The following is a 25,418-nucleotide window of genomic DNA, read 5'->3' as shown; positions in this document are numbered from 1 at the left end:
ACAGGTTAGGTGATATGTACTGTGTTGAAGCAGAGGGATTTGGCTTGGATGAAGTGCTTTTTGAGTTGCATTCTGAATTCGGAATAAGTGTTGATCTCCTTAATGTCGATGGGGAGAGCCTGACAAGGAGTAGGTGCCTGAGAGCAGAACGCATGTGCAGTGCTGTGGAGTTTGATTCTAGGGGTAAAGAGAGTGGGTGCAACAGAGCATGTGCAGTGCTGTGGAGTTTGGTTCTAGGGGTAATGAGAGTGGGTGTAACAGAGCATATGCAGAGCTCTGGAGTTTGGTTCTTGGGGTAATGAGAGTGGGTGTAACAGAGCATGTGCAGCGCTGTGGAGTTTGGTTCTAGGGGTAATGAGAGTGGGTGTAACAGAGCATGTGCAGTGCTGTGGAGTTTGGTTCTTGGGGTAATGAGAGTGGGTGTAACAGAGCATGTGCAGTGCTGTGGAGTTTGGTTCTAGGGGTAAGGAGAGTGGGTGTAACAGAGCATGTGCAGTGCTGTGGAGTTTGGTTCTTGGGGTAATGAGAGTGGGTGTAACAGTGCATGTGCATTGCTGTGGAGTTTGGTTCTAGGGGTAATGAGAGTGGATGTAACAGAGCATGTGCAGTGCTGTGGAGTTTGGTTCTAGGAGTAATGAGAGTGGGTGTAACAGAGCATGTGCAGTGCTGTGGAGCTTGGTTCTTGGGGTAATGAGAGTTGGTGTAACAGTGCATGTGCATTGCTGTGGAGTTTGGTTCTAGGAGTAATGAGAGTGGGTGTAACAGAGCATGTGCAGTGCTGTGGAGTTTGGTTCTAGGAGTAATGAGAGTGGGTGTAACAGAGCATGTGCAGTGCTGTGGAGTTTGGTTCTAGGAGTAATGAGAGTGGGTGTAACAGAGCATGTGCAGTGCTGTGGAGTTTGGTTCTTGGGGAAATGAGAGTGGGTGTAACAGTGCATGCGCATTGCTGTGGAGTTTGGTTCTAGGAGTAATGAGAGTGGGTGTAACAGAGCATGTGCAGTGCTGTGGAGTTTGGTTCTAGGGGTAATGAGAGTTGGTGTAACAGAGCATGTGCAGTGCTGTGGAGTTTGGTTCTAGGGGTAATGAGAGTGGGTGTAACACAGTATGTGTGGTGCTGGGGAGTTTGGTTCTAGGGGTAATGAGAGTGGGTGTAACACAGCATGTGTGGTGCTGGGGAGTTTGGTTCTAGGGGTAAGGAGAGATGATATGCCACGTGAGTAGTGTCTCAAGTTGTATGAAGAGGTTTTTCTCATGAAGTCTAGCTGCAAGGGGAGCAAATGTGTGGAGTTGGAGTAGCTTGTAGAGTTTGAATCCTAAAAGTAGGTTAGACCTTTGTTTTATGAGCTGCCATTTGGCTTTTTCTAGAGAAATTTAAATAAAAGTTACAATATAAACATTTTATAAGTTAAACTTAACATTTGTACCAAAATTAGTCTGCTCAAACTGCAAAGATTGTTAACTGACATGGATAAAGATGTAAAGCCTCAAAGCAAACATAGAGTTGAAAGTATTCAAACTGCTCTCCCATTGTGCCCTGCTGGTTGCAGAAGTAGAAACCGTTAAGAGGAAGTGCATTCCAAAAATGCAAAACTAATTAAACTAAAATGGAAATGGTACAACTTAGAATGCATGTTAAGTAGCTAGAAAACTTAGTTTTTGTCCAGAAACTGAAAGCTAAGGTTAAAAATGCATTAGACTCAACTGTTCGTTAAAGGTCCACAAGCTTGGAAATGGGCTACTACATGCATGACATGCATACTAAGATATACAGCAAGTCCCTTTACTGCGTAAATTGGAGTCACCCTGTAGACATTTTTTTAATGTGATGCATTTGCTTGTGCAGTTTATCAAAATCACATAAAAATTCATTTGGAAAGACGGAACATTTCCTGGATTCATCCACTACAGAAAACATACGTTGGCAAAAAGATGACCCTGACTCTTAGTGATATAAAATCTATTCCAAATAGTCCATTATACATGAGAGAGAAAAAAAAGTATACGCTAAAACAAAGCTGTCTTTCCTTCAATTAATGCTTTAGACATTTTTATAAATGGAGAAATGTGTTCTGTTGTCTATATTTGCCTGTTGGATTATTTGAACCCATGTTTTAAGGCCTACAGAGTATGTACTCATCCTAAATGCCACAAAAGAAGCCATTCTCTTCACTGTCAAACATATTTGGCTGCATCACTTGTCTTTTTTGGGTGCCACCATTATGAGTTTTCTAAAACTATGCTGTGGCATAAATTAATAAGTACTATCAGTGAAACACACGATGAGAACAGTGCAGCAGAAGGAAGTTTCAATGACCGCTCATAATCAGTCTGTCTGTCTGGGGATCAGGTTTAGACAATGGAAGCATTTGGATACGTTGTTCCTATAGGAAAGGAACTGCCATGGATATTTGCAGATTTGGAAATGGGAACATGACTGGGGAAAAACCATACTGAAGAGGGAATTTAAAGCTAATGATGCAGCATATCAGCTCACTGGTAAGCTCTCTCTCTCAAAGTTCCAAAGTTCAGTCCTTATTTCTGGTCACTGTCTGTGTGCAATTTGTATGTTTATCCCATGTTTACACATTTGTTTCACTGATGCTCTGGTTTTCTCCCCTCTGAAAACCATGCTGGTTAATTAGTTAATCTAAAGTGTCTATATGTGTTATATTTATCCATTACTTGTTGCTTTGGCCATAGTGGAAAATAGGATAGAATACCCAGTTCACTTATCTGGTTTGCTAATTAATAAAAAAAGGGAGTGTATCTGATGTTTTCAAATGCTATTCCAATCAGGGAATGAAGTCAACAAGTATTTTTTTTTTTTTTACATTTAAAATCTTGATAATTACTTGATGAGATTATATTCATTTTAGAAACAATCAGCTTTAGTTGCAGGTATGGCTGGCCATAACATGAATTATAATTATGGTTCCTTTTGGTATCTTTGTGTTAATAAGCTTCCAGTCAGACTGGTATTTACTACATGATGTACATTCATTAGTCACATCGGTCTGATTAATCTTTTACTGAGTAAAGTGTCAGAGTGGTCACAATGGTGGTAACCACCTGTCATGTGTAAAAGTGTTTTCTCCACTACTGATGAGACAAACCACTTGTGCTGCATGTAGGACACAGCTCTGAAACAATATAATATGCAGTAGGCACACTTATTCAACGTGTGGGCTTTTTGTACAGAGTGAATAACACAGGAAAGCCATGCTTCATGTAAAGCAAAAATCATAATTTAATGCCATATACCAGACAGATGTGTAAATACTCATACTATACCACACAGATGTGTAAATACTCATACTAATAGCTACTATCATAGGTTCATAGGTTGGTACTAGGCTATCATTCCTAGGGCCTATACAAGCCTAGCCATAACAATTCCCTGGCTATTTCTTCCCACACTATTTACTTCCCTGGACCCCTGTCTAGCAGGGCAACTGATGTGATCCCCGGGATGAATTTCCTTTCTCCCATCCAATCATCTAGGTTCCTTTTGAAGAGGGCCAAAAAGGCACCCTGCTTGACATGTATGGGCAGTCTATTCCAGAGTCTGGGGTGTCTCTGGGTCAGGAACCTATCCCTCCAGCATGTTTTTTTTTTATTGTGATGACAAGGTTTAGTTCCCTGGAGCGTGTGGCTCTGAGGGATTGGGGTTTCTTTAAGTGTAGCTTGTCCAACAGCTCTGGGTTTGACATCACTTGAAAAGCATTAAATGCATACCTCTCAGGTGTCTAGATTTTTGGTAAATTGTCCATATTTTTGCTCTGCTCCTCATAAAATATGTGGTTTTGTAGCAAATCAGTGAAGATTGAAGTCACTAAATAATGAGAGACATTCAAGTGTCAGAATCTGTATCCTTCAGAAAATATATAGCAACACAAACCTGGTTATTCTAGCAAATTTCTAAGTTTATAAGAGCAATATTTCATATTTATCCCTATTTTTGGCTCGCTGTCCCCCTATTATTTTAGGCTTTGATCCGATTTCTTGTGCTAAGAGGTTCAGATGTCTTAGAATGCTTTGCAAAACAAATTCTGCATTCTGGTCTCAGAATTCCCCATAAGGAGCTACAAATGAGAAAACTGTATATTAACTGCATTCACACATAATTCAAGAGGTGACACTGTGAACAAGCACCAAGACTTCACTCAGCTCGATGAAGAAATAAATGTAAAAAGCTGTTCTTATTCACTTTAATAACAAAAACGTTTTTTGTTCTTGCTCTACATCTGAAGAAGTTTGGATATTTCCCAAACGAAAAGCGCTTAATTTTATTTTGTTTTGGTATTAAAGTGAATAAGAACAGCTTTTTACATTTATTTCTTCATCGAGCTGAGTGAAGTGTTGGTGGTTCTTCACAGTGTGTTCTTTTCTTCAGTTTTTTGTTTGTCAGTTCATAATTCAAGAGGTATTAACTATTCCTTTTTACTTCTTCGACTGTTACACTTTCCAGCTGTTCATATGGCCTACATGGACTAACTCAAAGTCTTGTGACTATACTCAATATCTTACAGACTGATAAGAGGTGACCTGCATCTGGTATACAAGGCATCGTCCATTCCAGGACTTCAAAGATGGCTTGCACATTGAGTAACAACTTATTACTAGCTCTCCTAGTGTGAAAACAGAAACTCAGCAGAGAAGTCCAGTATACTTGGGTTTATGGGTCAATTTCAGTAACTGGCTAGTAAGTGCACTGCCTAGATGCTAGGAATAAAGGAAGAGAAACTGGCTTCAGTCTGGTAGAGAGTGATTGGTTGAGTAAATAAAAATAAAAGAGAAACTGGCTAAGAGATGTTCTCTGAAAGCATTCAGGGGTTTTCCCAAAGTAGATAATGTTCTCTAAAAGCATTCAGGGGCTTTCCCAGCTGGGAGTGCTGTGAAGATAAGACAAAACCAATCAGCACTTAGTAGAAGCACAGGCTGCACCGTGTGTCTTAGCATGGATGACCTTTCTTTTAGGTTAACTCAAGTTTGTGAGTGTGGCTGTCATTTTGGGATTTGTGTTATTATTAGGAGGGTAAAACCAGTATTTGAAGGTGTACATAGTTTTGTGTGTTAGTATTAAGTTAATAGGTTATAGGGGGGTTTGGGGCATGTGTTTGTTTTTTTTATTTGAGGGCTTTCAGTAAAACAAAAAGTTTTATAAGATGTGTTATAGGCTTAAATGTATATGACAAGAAACAATTGTTTCAAAGTTGAACTTGCCATACAGTGTTGTTGTTGTTGTGTCTTTCAGCTTTTCCCAGTTAGGAGTCGCCACAGCGGAACTCCGGTTCGCTAATGATTGGCAGTAGATTTTTATGTGCTGGCTTGCTGGGCCTAATGCACAACCTTCAATGAAGGAACGCCCATTCATGCATGTCACCACACAGAAGACACTCTAACTGAGAATCGAACGGGCAACGTCTAACTGTATGCATGTAAAACAAAAGGTGAAACTAGACATTTAACAAAAAATGTGTTACACATAAAAGGTGGGAATAATAACTTTTTAATGCAATGATGCTTTCTTTCATGTCATTAAATATAAATGGTCTCACTAATAAACATAAACAAGAAAAAGAAGTGAACTGTATTAAAAAATGTAGAGTGCAAATAGCTATGTTACAGGAGACACATTTAGAAAGAACTGAACATGTGAATTGGATAAAGAAAGGTTTTCAGGATGGTTATTCAATGGAATACCTGGGACAAAGGAAAAGATGAGTGTTTATATTAATTGCAAGAGGAGTTCCAATAGTGATAGAAGAAGATAAAAAAGATATTGGCAGATTGTAGTGCTAAGGGGCTACTGCCAAGGGAGGAGGATTACACTGGCACATATTTACATTCCACATAAAACTGCTGTAATGGAGCTTAAGAAAATTCTGAGAGAAATAATAAGTTTTCAGCAAAGAATATTACTTATTGGTGGGGGAGTGTAACTTGATTTGCAGCAGTGAAGATGTGTCTGGGGGGCCCAGAAGGGAAAATATAACTAAGAGAGTAGATTGTTGAGGAAATTTAGGACACTATTTGGCATGGAAGATGTGAATTCAGTAATATGAGTTTGGAGTGAATTTACATATTATCTGCCAAGATATAAAAACTGGGCTAAAATATAACTAAGAGAGTAGATTGTTGAGGAAATTTAGGACAATATTTGGCATGGAAGATGTGAATTCAGTAATATGAGTTTGGAGTGAATTTACATATTATCTGCCAAGATATAAAAACTGGGCTAGGCTAGACAGAATTTATATTTCACAGGAACATGTGCATTTAGGTGAAGGTGTTGATACCCACCCAATAACTATTTCAGATCATGCACCAATAATAGCTAAAATAAAAACACAGGGTAATGAAATAAAAATGAGACATTTGTGCTTTCTCACCTATCTGTGGAAAAGAGAGGAATTTAAGGAATGGGTAGTGAAGATTACTCAGAAGCTGTTAGAGACGATAGAACTTTCTTCTGAAAATATAGCTAGGGAGTGGGATAAAATTAAAGTGGAGTTTAAAAATAGGGTGGAAATAAAAGCAAGGGATGGTTCAAAAGCAGCATGAATTATTTAGAGGGACTGACACATGTGAAAGTATTGCAGAATAGGGGGAATCTCACAGAACAAGAAGATGATCAACTGCAGAATGCTAGGCAGAAAATAAGGGATTACCTCTAATGTTCACAAGCTTAGAAAGACTGCTGTTATGCAACTGTTTTTTTATAGTAAAACTAGAGCACAAAATCTTTTAGCACAATGACTTAGGCAAAATAAAGTAAAAAAGGCTGTTGCCAAACTTAGGGAGCCTATAAACAAAAGGTAACATGAGATCCTGTAGAGGTATTAGAAATATTTTGGAAATTCTATGAGAGTATCTATAAAGCAGAGAAATATGAAAATCAATAAAAGATACAAATGGAAATGTTTAGGAAGAAATACATATGCCAAGGTTAGAGGTAGATGAGGCTTAATTACTAACATGATAGGAGGAGATGAGATAAAAATTGTGGTGCATAACCAATCTACAGGAAAGTCCCCAGGAACAGATGGTATTCCTGTGGAAATTTGGAAGCTAGGAGGAAATAACTGATAAAGATCTAGAAGGTTTTGTTTAGTAATATCTTAAGAGGAGAAGTACCACCATTCTGGAAGAAAGCAGTGGTTGCTATAATACCTAAAGAAGGTAACGATCTATCACATCCAACTTCATACAGGCCCCTTTCAATACTAAATCATGATTATAAAGTGGTCATTTCTATAATGGGTAAAATAATGGCAAAAGTAATGCAAAACTGATAGATATGGATCAATGGGATTTTGTGGAGGGGAGGCAAACATTTGACAACATTAACAGAACACTGATGATCCAGAGGGAAGCAGAATGTAATAAAATACCATTGTTATTGGTGGGTCTTGATGCAGAGAAAGCATTTTTAGTCCCTTTAGGTCACACATAATTTTAGCAACCAGTGGAGAAGTTGTGAATGGCAATTAATAAGGAGCTGAAGGACTTTATCTGGGAGGGGAAGATGGCAAGAGTCAAGTGGGACAAACTGATTCTTCCAGTAGAACAGGGTGGATTGGGATTACCCAATTTGAAGGTGTATTTCAGAGCTACACAATTAAGACTCCTATACATAGCACAAGCAGAAAAATATAATTAAAAGTGGAAAGGAATGATGATGAAACATGGGGGAAGCTCAAGAAACAATGAGAAACTGGGATTTTGGATGCAGACCTTTAAGGAGAATAACAATAATCATGCAGAATATTGTAATCATAAATTAGCAGAAAATATTCTAAGAACTAAACCAACATGGGAATGGAGAAAGGAGATTCTGCCAAAGGGGATGACTGCAATTAGGGATACAGACAATAGGCAAGAGGGGGCCAGAATATGTTGAAGAAAACTGGCAAGGGAACCAAGACATAACTAGAGATGGAAAGATTACAGAATAGGAAGACTCCAAGAATTTATTTGGCCTGCAGGTTAGAGATTGCCTTCCCTATCAGGGATTGATATCAGAGTGTAGACAAAGAGAAAGAAATACGGGAGTCTTAAACGAAAGACCAGCACTGGTAGAGTTTTTTTTACAGAAGTTGCCATTAAAAAATGAATAATTAGTAGAGCATATAAAATATTGTATGATAACTATAAGAATCAGTCAGAGGAGGTTAGAAAGGATTGGGAAGAGACAGAGTGGATAAGCAATTCACAAAGAAACAATGGGAGGATGTATGTATGTCTCCCACATATGCAACAAAATCTGGAAGATTTAGGATTTATGCTTGGAAATGTTTACATAGATATTTTTATACCCCAAGTAGGTAGACAGTAAATGTTAGAGGTGTGAAGGGGTAGAAAGAAGTAATTGGGAACATATTATTTGAAAGTGCGGTGAGTTGGAGGACTTTAAGGATTCCCTGTGGGATGCATTGTCAGAGATGCTGGGTGGGCATATTAGTCCAACGAGGGAGATACTTTTTCTGAGCTATGATACAGAATTGGAATGTCCTAGACATGGTAAGGCCTTGCTGTGTCTAATAATGGTGGCTGACAAAAAGCAATTACTAGAAATTGGAAATCAAAATCTAAACCAACTATACTGGAAGTAGTGACTATAGTAAGAGTTTTTCTTTCCTATCCAGTATCCTATGTGTAGCTCTTTCTGTTAAATTTAACCCTATGACCATATCTATCCCTAAGAATACAAAATGGGCAGTATTATGTTCAAGTTTATGCTTATATAGGGAAATTCTAGGTCTTTTACAATTTATATCACTCAAATTGCGATTCTAGTTTTAAAAGACCTAGAAGTCTGACCCACATAGAAAGCACCACACTAGCATATAGCCATGTATATCACCCATTCTGTTTGACAAGTAATCAAGTATCTAATTTCAAATACTCTTCAGGTATTAATAGAAGTAAAACACATTGTCTTAGAGATCACCTTGTAATATACACAGTTACCACAATACGTGCTTCCTTTCAACCCATTCTGATTATGATGAGAACCTATGTTCATTTTTTTATACCAAGACTTCTAAGCATTGGTCCAACAAATCATCAGATTTTAGGATATGCCAATGCCTATTTATGACTTCTTTGATTTTGAATGTTTTGGTACGATAAGTAGTCACAAATCTGATTTTAGAAACATCATGAGTAAAAATTCCAGTATTATCTTTCTGTGTACTGTGCAGCAATGGCTCTCTTCTGAATTGCATAGCCCCATCACACACAGATTTAATATGGGCTTTATTATATCCCCTCTTAATGAATCTATCTTTCATTTTATGGGCCTCATTGGTATAGTCTTCATCATTACTACAAATGTGACGGAGTCTCTGAAATTGGGCCATCGGTATGTTATTAACCATATGTCTGTGATGGCAACTACTGGCTTCTAGAAGGGCATTTTTTGTGAACGGTTTCCTATATAATGTTGTAACCATGGTCCCATCCAGCACTTTTGTCACATTCACATCAAGAAAATCAATAGTAAATAGTTCTATCTGATCTGTGAACTTCATACTGAACTCATTAGAATTCAGATATTCAACAAAAGCTTGCCATTCTTCCAAAGGTCCAGTCCATATTCCCCAACAATCATATAAAAAATGGCGCCACATATTCAAATGTTTTTTGTATGGAGTTTTACCATCATAAATCAAATAACACTCAATGAAGCCCATAAAAAGATCTGCATAAATAGGGGCAAATACTGTATCTATCGCTGTACCTCTAAGCTGCAAATAGCAGTCATTACCAAAATAATATACGTTGTGTTGTAATACCAACTTCACCATCATGACTAGAAACTCACAATGTTCATTAGAAAATTTCCCATATTCCTTAAGCCAATATCTGACCGCTGTGATACTACCCGAATGTGGAATACTGATGTAAAGAGATTGAATGTCTAGGGTACATAGGAAGGCATTAACTGGAACTTGTAAATTGTCCATTAGTTTAAGAAACTCATTTGTATCTTTCAGTCTGGCTCTAACCAAACTGAGTAGGAGCTTTAACTGGTATTCTAAATACATAGAAATTGACTTAGTCAAAGAACCCCTACTCGAGACAATAGGTCTGCCAGTTGGGGAGACTACAGTCTTGTGGATTTTAGGTAAGATATAAAAATTATGACATTTCGGGTCATTCACCAAAAGTTATTTGTATACACTATCAGAAATTATCCCCTTTTCTTTATAAGAAAGAAGTATGCCATCTATCTTTCTTTTGAATCCTTTTGTGGGGTCATAAGGTAACTTACAATAGAACTTAACATCCCCTAATTGTCTTAGCGCTTCATTTGTATAATCTAACGTATTCCATAATATTATAGCTCCCCCTTTATCAGCCCCGACTACTACTACATCTTTGTTATCGTTAAGACAATTCAGCGCTTGTTTCTCATTATGATTAAGGTTAGAGCCATAATGTTTAAATATGGTAGTCTGATGACTATGTAGGTCCCTTAAAACTAACTCTTCAAACAGTTTTACTTTAGAATCATAGGGAGGGTTGAAGAAGGATTTCTTAACTTAAAACCCAATAGGTGGAATATTGCTACCATCTGTCTTTGCAAAAAAATATTTCAGGTCCAACAATCTACAAAATCTCTTAACATCCAAATTGATGTCATATTCAGAGACAAAACTAGAGGGTGCATAATTCAACCGTTTATTCAATACACATCTCTCATTAGATGTTAAATTCACATTAGTTAAGTTAACAATCAAATCATTTTTGTCAAAGACCTCCATTTACAGTGGTATTTTCATCGTGTCCCTAAATGTCTTTTCCACCACTTCCATTCTGAAATCTAGTTGGTCTCCGATGGTTACGTCCCCCTCTCCTAAAGGGCCCTCTTTCCCTTTAGTTCTCTTAGGTATAGGTGATGTTTGCTCGAAAGTGTCTCCAAAGTCATTTTCTGTGTCTGTACTAGGTGGATTTGAGGAAATCTCCGAAGCACTCGAATCTGTATAACACATAGTATGAGCTGGCTTTAAAATAGATTTCCCCCTCTTTCATTTTTCCTGACCAGATCTATTTACAGTTCCAAAAAATCTTACAGCCCTTTTCATTTGTTTCCACGAAAATGCTGTATCATTTTTAAAATCATTCAAATCCCTATTAAATGTTTTAAGTTTGCGTGTCTTAAGCTCTTTGTCAAATGCACTCATCTGTTCTACATACATGTCATACAATTTTTTATATTCATCATGTTTTTCATATTGCTGTACATTCAAGGAGGCTGTATCTAATTTAACGTTAATATCAATCAATGTTTTATCATAATACAAAAGCAAAAGTTCTAAAAACATTTTGGATACAGTATTTTGTACTAACTGCCATTTTGAAATAAAGTCAATGTTTCCCTACCCTAGGTTCAACATAAACCTGTAGGCCTCGTGGAGCTATCTTAGCCTCTAGGTATGCCTTCAACAGTTTGATGTGCCACATTGTTGATCGAAATTTTTTAGAACACACAGTTAAATCTTTAAACGCATATTCCATTTCAGTGCCAATATTCACATCCGTTACAGTTCCGATCATTTAGTGTGGTCTTGGGCTTTCATACCACAAGTTATCATCTTTGTCTGAAGAAAGATTCCCTATAAATGTCTGCAAATCACCATAACCAACTGCCATGACAAAGTATCACTCCTCACTTGTTAAATAAAAATGATGAATCCACATCCAAATATTATAACACACTTTGAAATGCAGCACCCGACTTGAAATACACTGATCCAAAAAATCTCGGTGTGCATATTAATGGCAGGTGCTCAGATCAATAAACACCACACAAAAAAAGAAACCAGCACTCAACCCAGCAAAGCTTCAATGTATGATAATCCTGTTATAGGCAAAAAATGAGTCTGGAGGCACTTTTTCTAAGAGCTAAATAGCTCTAATATTCTTTACTGGTCCATCACCCTCATGGCAGTGGAAAAGTGAACAACCAAATGCAGACAACAACAGACCGGTATCCGGTTTCACCCCCTGGCGTCCTCAGTGTGTAATCTCCATCCATCTGTCTTTAGTTGTAGCAAGGCTGTCATGTGACTGTATTGCACTTTTAATTGAGAGAGCAAGGCTGTCATGTGACTGTATTGTACTTTTAAATGAGAGTGCACTTTTTTGCTATCAGTTTGAAAGCTGTTTAAAGTAATTAAACACATTTTCTGTGGAGAAATTGTATTTATTTTATTTTTGGTGGCTGGCAAAGTGTTTTAATGTGCTTTTTCCTGTATTTGTGAGTGAAAATAGTGACTTTTAAAGACTTTTAACTTTTACTGGCTTTTGCTGTTTTTTCTCCCTGGGACAGTGGCACCATTCTCGGCTGGACCATGGAAAAAACTACCAGTCCCATGGCTAGTTGTTCTTCTAGCCACAAAAAGAAAAGTTAAAGCAAATAGCCCTTGCCACCACAGCAGGCTAGCAGTCTTCCTCAGCCACACATGGGTGACTCTGTGACAATTGTTGTCCCTAAGACCATTCCCCTTTTATGCTAGATCCCACTGATGTAGCACCTAACAATGGGGGTTAGCCATGTTCTCTGTGTTGCTGGGGTCCCCTCAGTGGGCAGGGGAAAACCCCTCTTGTCAGTCCTGGAAGATGGAACAGGGAAGTCTGCCCTGTTTTGTCAGAATGTTATGCCCATCTCTGTGGAAGCTGCTGCTGTCATTAGTAACACCCCATTTTTCCAGTCAAAAAGAAATGGAAAACTAAATACATATATGCTCCTTCTGACAATTCCTTCGACAGGAGTAGTTTATTGGATTTGGCTCATGGTTTATTTCGGGCTACTGGATAATTCTTTTCCTGAAGAGATTCAAGATTGTGAATATGGACTGGAAGATGAAGGGACAGAAGGAACTTGCAGAACTTCCATGCATTCCTCCAGATCTGTCACCTTTGGAGAATGTGCAAAATTGCCTGCAATTTTCCTAATAGTTAGCCAGCTGCCCCTAAAATGTCAGATAGAAAATATAAAGTCTGTCAGTCTTTTTATAGACTCTTCCCAAACCTATCTGAGCAGCTACAGCCTTAATTAGCCCAAATGCTGCTAAACATTTAGTTAATTCCAATCCTACTCTTTCTGATAAGGATGGGAATATTGTTGGCTAGTATATGCTTCTGTAACTTTGATTTTCAGTATTTTGAATTGTCAGGCTCATATGTTTATGTTTATACTGACTAATTTTGAAAGTATCAGGACTGTTTTGTCTACAGTGTTGTCTTGTGAGGAAAAATCTGCTTTAAATAATTTAGTTTCTTTAGTTGTAAAAGTCACAACTTATTATTTACACTGTGTGTATTAGTTAATACTTCGTGTGAAGTTGTTCTATCTCGCCGTTCATTCTTACAGATGGGTTTGGAGCTGATCCTCGGCTCCGAGCTGAACTACTACAAAGCTTGAGGTCTTCAGACAGCTCGAGGCCAAGTCCCTATCCCATGATGCACCTTGAGTTACCCCAGATCTAGTTTGCCGCTGCAATAGATCGGAGGTTTCCTTGCACAGCGTGGGAGAGTATAGTTTTTTTTCTCATAATATCTAGCTAAATTGTTATTTCTCAAAGTATTTAGAGATAGTCTTTAATAGTTATAACTTTTATAGCTTCTTAGTAGATATATTTCTTATCATTTTGGCCTTCTTTTTTTTTTATAGGCCTTGAATATTCCCTTTCCCTTTGGTGTGCCTTTATAATATTATATAGCTTGTAGTTTAAATAAGTAGTTAGTGTGCGGGTGTTTTTGAATAGTGATCGTTAATTCACAGTATATTCTTATTCAGCCCATTTGTTGTTTAGGGCTTATTTCACTAGTTTAAAGCTTTACTAGTTTAACTTACTAATTGTTGGGTGTGTCTAGTCTCTTTAAAGGTACAGTAGATTTTTTTTCTTGATACTGTATATTTGATTATGGATGACCAGGAGAAAGACAAGCATCCTAAGTCAGGCTTTAAAAAGTGTCCAAAATGTGGACAAAAGATGAATGTGACAGATAGTCATGTTAATTGTGTATATTGTCTTGGAGCCTTACACTTACAAGAAAGCTGCTCCATTTGCCATTCTTTTTCCTCCAGAGTTCTTCAAGAGAGAAAATGAAAACTCACAGATAGAGGACTTCTGAAATCTTCTTTTCAGGAAGCTTTGAGTGACCAGGATAAGTCTAACAAGTCTTCAAAGTCTTCTAAGGCTTCTTATTCTTCTGAGGTAAAAAAAAAATCAAAGAAACTGTCAACGTCGGCTCCACAGCCCTTGGAGATGAGCATCCTGTCTTTTTGGAGCCAGTCCCCAGTCCTGGAACCGGTGTCTGAAGTATTAAAGTCTCAGATTCTCCAGTCAGTGCCTCCATCCATTCATTCATCTCGGTCCTCGATCAGCCTATCTGATTTGGATGTGGATCATGTGGTGCAGAAGTTGCTACAGGCACCGGCGTTTGTTAAATTTTTATCGGCTCTGACCCAAGTGGTTTTGGATCCGAAGACTTTAATACTATAGACTTCCTTTCCTCCTCCAAGCCATACCAGTCCTTCGGAGCCAGAGGAGTCAGACCTGATGATTGTTGAGACTTCGGAGCAGTTGCCTGTTCCAGTGTCATCAGTTTCATTTACTCGGACTTCCTCGGCACCTATCAAGGAGTCTAGGAGCCGACACTCCAGCCGGGTCCGGGGAGGATAGTCGGACTGACTTGTCGGTTCTGACTTTGCCTCTTGGGGCCTTGGCTCGGATGAGTTCAGCTCCTACCTCTGGTTTGGAGCCCACTGTTCTGGCGCAGAAGAGATTGGTGGTTTCTGTGGATCAAGCGGTCCCTTCTCATTGGATCAGAGGTGACTTTGAAGCCATGAGGAGAGTGATGTCTCCCAAGACATCTACAACTTCAGGTCCAACTACCTCCTCCCCAAAAGTGCCTGTGTCCACTTCTGCCTCACAGATCCTGTCGAAGCGTAGAGACCCTGAACCTCAGGAAGCCCCACTGGGTGATCCCTGCTCTTCTGAGATTTCACCAGAAGTTCCCACTGATGAGGTTCCCAGGAAGAGAATTTGCAAAAGGAAGCACCTAGATTCCCCACAGGACTCTCTCACATCTGACACCGACTTAGATGAATTAGAAGGGTCTCCACGGTCCCCTTCTGAAGATATCTCATTTGCTGAGATATTAGAAATCCTTAGGCAGAGTGACGTCTGAAAGTCCACCAACCCTAATGAAGATGAGTCAGTTTTCCTGAAGGCTTTCGGGTCTCAACCCTCCACCTCTTGGGTGTCTCTGCACTTTAATGAGCTCATGGAACTGGTCTCACGAAGAACGTGGGAGTCTCCGGACACCATGGAGCATGGTGGTGGTGGCGGCCACCAAAAAGGAGATGTCAGAAACTTCTTCCTCTATCCATCCTCCTAACAGAGACTCTGGGATCATGGATAGATACAGGAAGTGCACATACAGTTCAGCGACTTTTGCCATGCATTCACTGAACTATCTCACACATTTTATGAGACTACAGAGACCTTATAAAAGATCTTGTAGATACTCTTCAGGGTACAGTAGCTGCATGAGATTCAGACAAAGTCGCCTCTCAGCTTGCTACCTTCATTTCCATGGTGAACTCGTCCATGCATCTCATTTCATATGCAGCTGATGGAATGAGTAGGGCAGCGGGTACAGGAATTGCTCTCAGGAGACATTTCTGGATGTGCTTGTGTTCCTTCATTGAGCCCTTTAAGTCATCCCTTGTCAACACCCCTTTTAATGGCTCATCCCTTTTTGGGCCTAAAGTTAAGGAAACTTTGACCAGGTGTGATCAGGAAGGAAAGATTCTGTCTGCCATCAGAGTCCATTTTCCACCCCAACCAGACCCTACCCCAAGGGTCAAAAGGGAGAAAAGATGTGGTTCCAAAAAGCCCAAGGAGCTTTTCTGGGCACATGTGGTGAACCCCCCTCCAGAGGCAGAGGAGGAGGCAATAATGGAAGATGCCGCTCTCATGGCAGAAGGGGTCCACAAAACCAGGGCGAGAGAGACCAGTTCTTTGGGAAGCCCTACCAGTGCTCCTGAAATGAGGCCCAACTGTCCTGCTATGGAGGCAGTCAGGGGTCACTTATTCTTTGTATCCAAATGCCTGTCTCAAAATAACAAATGACAACTGGGTGTAAAGTATAGTTTCCAGAGAGTATTTTGTTCCTTTCACCACTCTCCCTCCATTGACAACCAAAATCCCGGACGTTCCACCCAGTTACAGGGAACAAGCATTAGTAGAGGTCCAAATGTTGCTAAGAAAGAGAGTCATCCAACCAGTCCCAGTAGACCAGACACAATCCGGAACTTACTCAAGATTCTTTTTAGTTCCAAAAAAGACAGAGGACTGGAGACTGATTTTGGACCTCAAAAGACTAAACAGATCTGTCAAGAAAGAGAAGTTCCGGATGGTCACGCTTCAGTCAATACTTCCCTTCTTAGGGAAAGACAATTGGATGTGCTCGATAGATCTACAGGATGCGTACTACCATATAAAAGTGGCCAGACCATCCAGGGATCATCTGCGCTTCCAGCTGGGAGCCAATTATTACCAGTTTTGAGCCCTGCCCTTTGGTCTCACTACAGCCCCCAGAGTGCTCACCAAATGTATGGCAGTGGTCACGGCTCACTTGAGGCATTTAGGATTCTAGGTGTTTCTGTACTTAAATGATTGGCTCCTCATCACCACCACCAGGCATCAGCTAATACAAGCCAGGGACACCACTTTTTCTCTCTGCAATCATTTGGGCATTAACAGAATCAACAAAATTAATAAGAAACACAAAAAAATCAAAACCACAACAGTGTAATTACCCCAATTTATTGGAAAAGCAGCTAAAATCAGCATTTTACATAACTGTAAACACAAAAACAAAATCATTCTTCAGAACTAATAACTTAGTTCATTACAGGTGTTTATGAAACTCAAACTAAATAATTAAAGTAATAGTAACATCTAAAACTGTACAAATAATAAATGTATACAAAGAATAAAGTGAAACCTTATCTTGTACAAAATCACTAACAAGTATAATGCTTAATTTAATAATACATTTACTGCAGCTGGAAATGATTCTTAAGACAACTGTGGTTATATAGTATACAATAAATATAACATAAATACATATCAATAAATATCATATAATTAATAACAATAATATATAAAAATCTTTTAAAAATTTTTTTTTAAAATATGAAATATTCCATGAATAAAAACTTTTGTTCTAAATATAAGAGTACTAAATGAAGTCTCCCTTAATAAAAGTTAAAATGAATGATTGTGCTATAACCAATAATTAACAGGTGAAATGTTAATAGTCACAAAAATAAATTCATTTAGGAAATTTTATATAAATATTAGTTTAATAATCATTTATAAGAGAATATTAGCAGAGGTTTTATAGGTATGAATTCATTCAAACCTAAATGTATTTGCCACCATACTTCTTTGTAACTAAGTAAACTTTTAATGTCGTCCCCCTTAGTGTCAATTTTGATGACTTCCAATATTATAAACTTAAAGTGATGATCATCTCCTTCTCTTTCAATATGTCTATAAAGTGCGATATAGAAATGTTCGAGAATATTATTATCAGGGAAATGTACCATGAGTCGAGGAAATTTAAACAAATTACTTCCATTAGCAATTTAAAACAAGATGAAGAGAAATTATTGTGCGATCTTAGAGAAAATATGAACATTAGAGTGATAAAACCAGATAAGGGGGGTAGGGTCATTTTTATATGTATGGAATATATTAAAAAGTTATGGTTGCAAATACATTTAGACACCACCACACCCCCAGGTTTGAATGAATTCATACCTATAAAACCTTTGCTAATGTTCTCTTATAAATGATTATTAAACTAATATTTATATAAAATTTCCTAAATAACATTTCACAACTGCAGTAAATGTATTATTAAATTAAGTGTATTTGTACATCTCGCTTGCTCAGTTTTTTATTATTACACTGTTGTGTGTGTGAGACATTGTACGTATGTGCTCGGTGTTGATTTTGTTAATCATCTGGGCATTACCATAAATTCAGAAAAATCTGCCTTGTCGCCATCGCAACATATCATTTTTATCGGTGCAGAATTGGACACCACCACCACCACTTTAAAACTTCCAGCAGAAAGAGTTTTACTACTTCGTCAGCAGGTCCAGAACATCATACCCAGAAACAAGGCTCCAGCATCTGAAGTGCTAAAGTTGTTAGGCATGATGGCAGCTGCAATATTAGTGATAGCATTGGGTAGCATGCACATGCAGATTCTACAATGGCTGCTATTCACTCAATAGTCTTACCAAGAGCTCCCAATGTCTCATCTCATAATTATCACAAACACTTGCAAAAAGGATCTTCATTGGTGGTTGACCTCTCTTCATGTAACAATAGGTCGTCCTTTTATCCTACCCTCACCAGTGGCCACAGTGACCATGGATGCTTCCCTGATTGGGAGGGGGGGCATTTTCAGGGAAGAACAACTCAAGGCACATGGACCAAACAGGGGACACATCTGCATATCAATGTCCTGGAGAAAAGAAGGGTACTTTTGGCATTGCAGTACTTTCAGGACTCTCTCCCTCTGGGGACAATTGCGATTCAGACAGAGAATATGTCAGTGGTCTGGTACTTGAACAAACAAGGAGGAACCAGATCCTACCCCCTTTATCATGAGGCTCTAAGAGTATAGCAGTGGGCTACATCCACCCAGTGCTTTCTGATAGCAACACACATTCTGGGGAAATCCAACATGATTGCAAACTGAGCAGGGCAATTTTGTTGACTTATGAGTGGTCCCTCAAAAAAGAGATAGCGGAGAGACTATTCTGCAGGTGGGGCCAGCCTTGCTATGACCTTTTTGCCTCCCATATGAACACAAAATGCAGAAGCTATTTTTTCCTGATTCCCCCTCTGGGAGAAGCCCCAAGGGATGCACTCATACACGATTGGTCTCCTCTATGCAGTCCCACCAATTCTTTTGATACCCAAAGTACTACAGAAAGCAAAAGCCCTGGGAAGGACCATAATTCTCGTCAGATTTGGTTCCCCTTCCTTCAGCTTCATCTGTTGGAAGAGCCTTGGATCCTGGACCCAGTTCCAGACCTTCTGACACATTCATCGGGGTCTCTTCATCCCTCTCTTCCGTCCCTGAAATTGACAGATTGGCTGCTCCAGTTCCCAACATAGCCAGGTTCCATAACCTCTCAAACAAAACCCAGCATATTTTGATATTTTCTCATAAGTCCGCTACTAGAAAATTGTACCTTAGCAAATGGAGAAGATTTTCTATATGGGCTTCTCAAAATAACACTGATCCCTATCAAGCTTCCATTTCCTCAATATTAGAATTGTTGACTATGCTTTTCAGTAAAGGAGCTGTGGCAGCTACAGTTTGGGTACAGCTGGCCACCATTTCTAATTTTCACCTTGGCTTTGACGGATTGAACATAATGTCACACAAGCTATCTAAAGCTTTTCTCAAAGGAACCTTCTATCTCAGACCACCTGTGAAATCCCCTTATACCCCATGGAACCTAAATGTTATGCTTTCTCGCATTATCCTCCCACCTTTTGAGCCAGATTCCACATGTGATTTGAAATATATGTCTTAGAAGACTATCTTTTTAGTAGCCATTACATCTGCCCGTAGAGTATCAGAGCTACAAGCCTTGTCCATAAAGCCTCCTTATTTGATTTTCCATACTGACAGAGTGTCCCTGCAAACAAATCCATCATTTTTACATAAAGTTTGTACTGAAGCTAACCTCAACCAGATCATAGAGTTACCAGTGTTCTTCCCCAAACACACTAACAACTTAGAGTATATGCTGCACAAACTTGATGTTCATAGCTCAGATTTTACCTGGCTAGAACAAAAGAGTTCATAAAATCAGAACAACTTTTCATTTCCTTTTCAGATGCTAGGAAAGGTATGCCAATGGCAAAAACAACACTATTTAGATGGTTATCTGATTGTATCACCTTCACTTATTCAGCTGCCAACTTACCCTTACAGCACAAAATTAAGGCTCATTCTACCAGAGCAGTGTCCACATCTTCTGCCTTTCCTTCTAGGCTTCCTATAGACAACATTTGTGCAGCAGCCACTTGGTCAAGACCTCATACCTTTATCACTCATTACAAAGTTCACAAGGCCTCCAGGGACAAGGCCTCCTTTGGTTCTACTGTCCTGAAAAACATACTCCCATGAGCCACCCGAGAAAGATGGTGCTTGGGACACTACCCATCTGTAAGAATGAATGGCAGGATAGAACAACTTCACATAAAGAAGTTATGTACTTACCGTAACGTTCCATGTGAGTTGCTCATCTTACCTTCATTCTTACTTCCCACCCTCCTACCCCTCCAGGGTTTTTCGAGGACTGAGGTACTAGTTTTTATCCTGGCTGCTCAGTCTCTCTATGGGTTTTCTCCTAAAGAGTGATAGAATGGCACATGGTATTAATTGCAACAAACAAGATCTGAGGTAACTCAAGGTGCATCATGGGACAGGGACTTAGCCTTGAGCTGTCTGAAGACCTCGAGCTTTGCAGTAGTCCGACTCAGAGCCGAGGATTGGCTCCGAACCCATCTGTAAGAATGAAGGCGAGATGAACAACTCACGTGGAACGTTATGGTGAGTACATAACTTCTTTTTCCAGGCTATGGCCGCTGGTACTATTTTGAGAAGGTTTGCTTGGCTGCATTCTCAATCTCCCAGATAATGTAAAAATGATGTTTTATATTCTCCTTTGGATAAACATTTACTTTTTTGTTCCTCTGCTGCAGAGGTGATCAAAAAGTGTAATGAAATGCGTAAGGTGATACAGTGAATTTCTAAGATTTTTCAGCCCTCCTTTGTCAAATTTTCAAAGGGAATCTCTAAACCCTCATCCAATTTTGACCAAAATAAATAAATAAATACATAAATAAACAGTCCCAACAAAATGCAGGTACGCAAAAGTTTAAGAAGAAATGGCAAGGGGGTTCTAAAAAATATTTCAGGAAACCCCCAAAACCAAGGAGAGTCCAACAAGTCAGAATAATTGACTACCCCCCTCCACCACCCTGGCAGCCCCTTGTCCCCTCCAGAAAGTCTGAATATCCACTTGTCTCTTTGGCAACAAATAGTTTCAGACAAATGGGTTCTAAAGATCATTCATCAAGATTACAGATGGCAGCGAGGAGAAATATCCTCTTTCCTGGGGGTTAATTCCTCATTCTCCAGACCTGGCTCTTTTATTTCCACCTGTGCTTTATCATATGCTGTCTCAAGGAGTGATAGAACCAGTTCTTACTTCCCATATGGAGAAAGATTTTCATTTAGGGATGTTTTTAGTGCCAAAAAAAAACAAAATGCATGGAGAGCAGTTCTAGATATTTCTTTCCTAAGCCTGATTGCAATTGTGCCCAAGTTCAAAATGATGTCACTTCACTATCTTTTGCATCTTCCTGCTTATTCAAATTTCCTAGTAACACTAGATTTAAAAGATGCTTATTAAATACCTGTTCATCCAGACTTCAGATGTTTCTTAAGGTTCCGTGTGTCTCGATCATATTATCAACTCTCTGCCACACCTTTTGGACTATCCACTGCACCAAGAATGTTCAGAAAGTGTCTAGCTCATTGCAAGCTACAGGATATCCACGTTATTCCATATTTGGATGACTTGCTTATCTTTGCAGAGTATTTTTCAAAGTGTCAGGAATCTCTCACTTAGATGAGCTATCTCTTACATTAGCTGGTGTTCTAAGAGAACATTTAAAAGTCTTTTTTTTTTTACTCTTTCACATAGGATTGTGTTCCAGGGGTGTCAGCCAGAAACCTCAGTTCAAAGAGTTTTTTTTTCCACAGGAAAAACATAGATCTATAGCTAGATGTATTCCTAAGGCTTTCCACTCATACTTTGGTCACTGCAAGGGAATACTGCAGGATTTTGGATTTCATGGATTCTATGATTTTCATGATACCCCTAGCATAATTCTACATGAGAAAGATACACTGGTATCTGATGTCTCTTTGGTCCCAGTACCAACATCCTCTCTGTTTAATCCCAGTGCTGCAGTTTGTCATCATAAAATCACTTATTGGAGACAGAAAATATCCATAAATCTGGGTCTCCCCCTTTCCCCTTCCTGTTCCAAGATAGTCAGTCACCACAGACATCTTGGACTTTGCTTTGGGAGCAGTTTCAAGAGGGATAAAAGTTCAAGGTGTGTGGGACACCAAGTACAGACAAACATATAAATATAAATATAAAAAAGATGCTTGCTCTGATCAAGGCACTCAATTCACTGGAGCATCAGTCATGACCGGGACCTCTTCACATTGTTACAGATAATACCACAGTCATGTGGTACATCAACAAGCTAGGGAAACCAAGTGGTACCTCTTTTTCAGATTAGACATGTTAGCTTAAGATATAACTTCACAGCACAGTCTCACTTTACAGGAATCCTACATTCTGTCAGAGCAAAACTGTGTGGCAGACAAGCTGAGTAGGAAAAGAGCAGACCTTCTCAAATGGAAACTAAATCAGGGAGTCTTCCAAGATTTCATCCATCTGTGAGGAGTTCCTCAAGCAGACCTATTTCCCTCATCTTTGAATAATCAGCTGGCAATATTCTGCTCCAGGACTCCATACAAGAAGGCCTGCAAGACAGATGCCTTTCCTTTTCTTGGATGGGCACATTCCTGAATGCTTTTCCACCTTTTCCACTGATACCCAAAGTACTTATGAAGATTCAGAAGGAATCCTCCAAGATCACTGTGATGTCTCCTTTCTGGACCAGGCAAGCATGGTTTTCACTTCTTTGGGCAAGGGCAATTACCAAAAGTGTCCATACATAATGGACCTACTCACACAAGATCATTAGTATGTTATAGGCCCTGACTCCAATCAACTTCAATTGACTGCCTGGATCTTAGAGTCTTAATTCCCTCTAAGCACCAATTTACTGAGGCCATGAAGCAGGTATTAATGGAGGCAAGAAAGTCTGTTACTAGAAAATCATGTATTAGCAAATGGAAAAGGTTCTCTAGTTGGTGGCAACAGTATAACCAGTATGCATTCAGTGCTAGTGGTTCTCTGGTTTTATGATATTTGTGTGAGTTAATATCCTGTGGCTTTTCTTAGTCCTCTATCAAAGTTCATTTATTGACCATTTCAGCAGACCTGCCCATGTATCCTCCTCTTTCAATGCTATCTCATGTCAAAATGTTTTTGAAAGGTGTTTTGCATAAGAAGCCTCCAAAAAACTGGTGGTCCTTGTCAGCCCAGCTATCTGGAATTTTGTAAATAATTATATGTCATTTGAGAATATTAATATGATTTATATAGAAGTGTGACAGAGACACCGCCAGCCCAGCTATCTGGAATTTTGTAAATGGTTGGCCAGCCCAGCTATCTGGAATTTTGTAAATGGTTATGTGCCATTTGTGAATATCAGGAGGAGGCAATTGCTTGTACTACCACTATATTAGAACTGTAGGTTGTCTGTCTATCAAGCTGCTGGCATGAAAGTGTTTGTACAGTGCTGAGCCTGGATGTGTGAGCAATGCGTGCCCTCTTGGATTAGAGCAGAAATGTATATAAACTATTGTAAATGTGTAAATATATATGTTTTAACACTGGGAACTAGAACATAGAGGGTTAACTTGCAAAACTTCAGGAAAATAGTTGAACTGAAATTGTTTTATGATTGTGCTATAAAAGTTAGTTTCAATGCAGCAAGGAGACAGAATATCTAGAACTAGAGTGCCTTCTGCATTATTTTGTAAGTGTTTTATGTCTTCCAGCTGTTGCAAAGATCTGAAAGATATGTATTCTTCACTGGGAGATGCTAAAATGTTGGTACTTTCTGACAATGGATGTTTAGCTTGAGAACTAAAGTCAGGTGACAAAAAGTGATGTCATCCAAACTAACCCAGCAGTAATATTTGATATTAATTTAAGAACTCTCTGAGAGAAAGAGAGAGAGGGCATTTTGTCTTTGACCTAACAACATCAGCTGGAAACATCCACTCACCACCTTCTGAACTTCCCTTGCTGTAAGTAAGTTAACTAGGGCATAGTAACTCTTTTAGATTCAGAAAAGAATATAGTAAAGTATAGCTTAGTTGTTTTCTTTTTTTATTTGAGACTGTCCTGCAATGTTGTTTTAACTATTTCCTGTGATTCTGAACTCTGATGCAACTGATTACTTATTCAGTATTGTCTTGTTCTTTTATTATTTATTATTAAATATATTTAAACCTTTCAATTGTGGCTGGTCTGTTTAGAGATATTTAAGCTCTTAGCGTATGTGCATATCTATCTGGTGACACTGTGCAGGCCACTCTTAACAGCCTTGGTCTTAGTCAAACTACCATTTGGATTAATAGTAACATTACACAGTAAGATCGGACACCCTTTGCTAAGAGCCTGAAAGTAGCTGATAAAGACTGGCTGGTGCCAGTCGGAACTACCTTATAGTCTCGGCAGAAGGGGGCATAGCTAGTAAACCTGTGCCAGCCTTTCCCAGGAGTGAGTTTGTGTGTGTGTGTGTGTGTGTGTGTGTGTGTGTGTGTGTGTGTGTGTGTGTGTGTGTGTGTGTGTGTGTATATGCATAAATCAAATCTCAAAGAGTGTGTGTGCCAGCCACTTGGGCAGGGACACGAAGCACTGGTTGGACAGACAGGGTACTGGAGATCTTGGTTTGGCCACTCAGCTGAGATCTCAACCCTATAGCTGTGCTTCTGGGAAGTCTTATTGGGGATCTTCAGAAAGAGGGACAAACCAGCCCCAGACTCACTGTGATTGCTGTGTGCTCTTAAGGGAAATTGCACTTTACTGTGTGTGCATTTGTCATTCTCCCAGTGTGCACATTCCCTACTGTTGCCAGTGGTGAGGATTGAAGCATCTTGATTACTGGGCCAGTGTTGGGGTGTCACATATTGGTGGGCAGTGGTGGGATATCCACATCATATATTGACTGGCTTGTAGTGGTGGGATATCCACATATTAGGATTCAGCAGTGTGGATACTGAATTCCTGTAGCCTATAAACAGTGGTCACTAAGGAAGGTATTTGTACTCTCAGTCAGCCACAGAGTGAACATTCAGAGTTTCATATCTCAATTGTTTTATTTATTTATTTTATCTTACTTAGTCAAGGAGAGCAGGTAAGCAAGTCAGCAGAGGAGTATGGCAAGCTGACAGCTAGTTGGCTGACATGTGCCAGACAAAATGACTGGCGCATGCCAACATGACTAAAGCAGAAATTATTGCAGCTTTAGTCACAACTGCATCACAGAGTAGCAACCAGGAGGACAATCAGACTGGCCTTGGGAATGTACAACTCTCAGAAAATGGACAGCTCAACCTTTCCACAGAGGAAG

Source organism: Protopterus annectens, chromosome 16.part0 (genome assembly GCF_019279795.1).
Source record: "Protopterus annectens isolate FY-2018-M chromosome 16.part0, PAN1.0, whole genome shotgun sequence".
Lineage (NCBI taxonomy): Eukaryota > Metazoa > Chordata > Ceratodontiformes > Protopteridae > Protopterus > Protopterus annectens.
Note: the sequence above shows the minus strand (reverse complement) of the source record.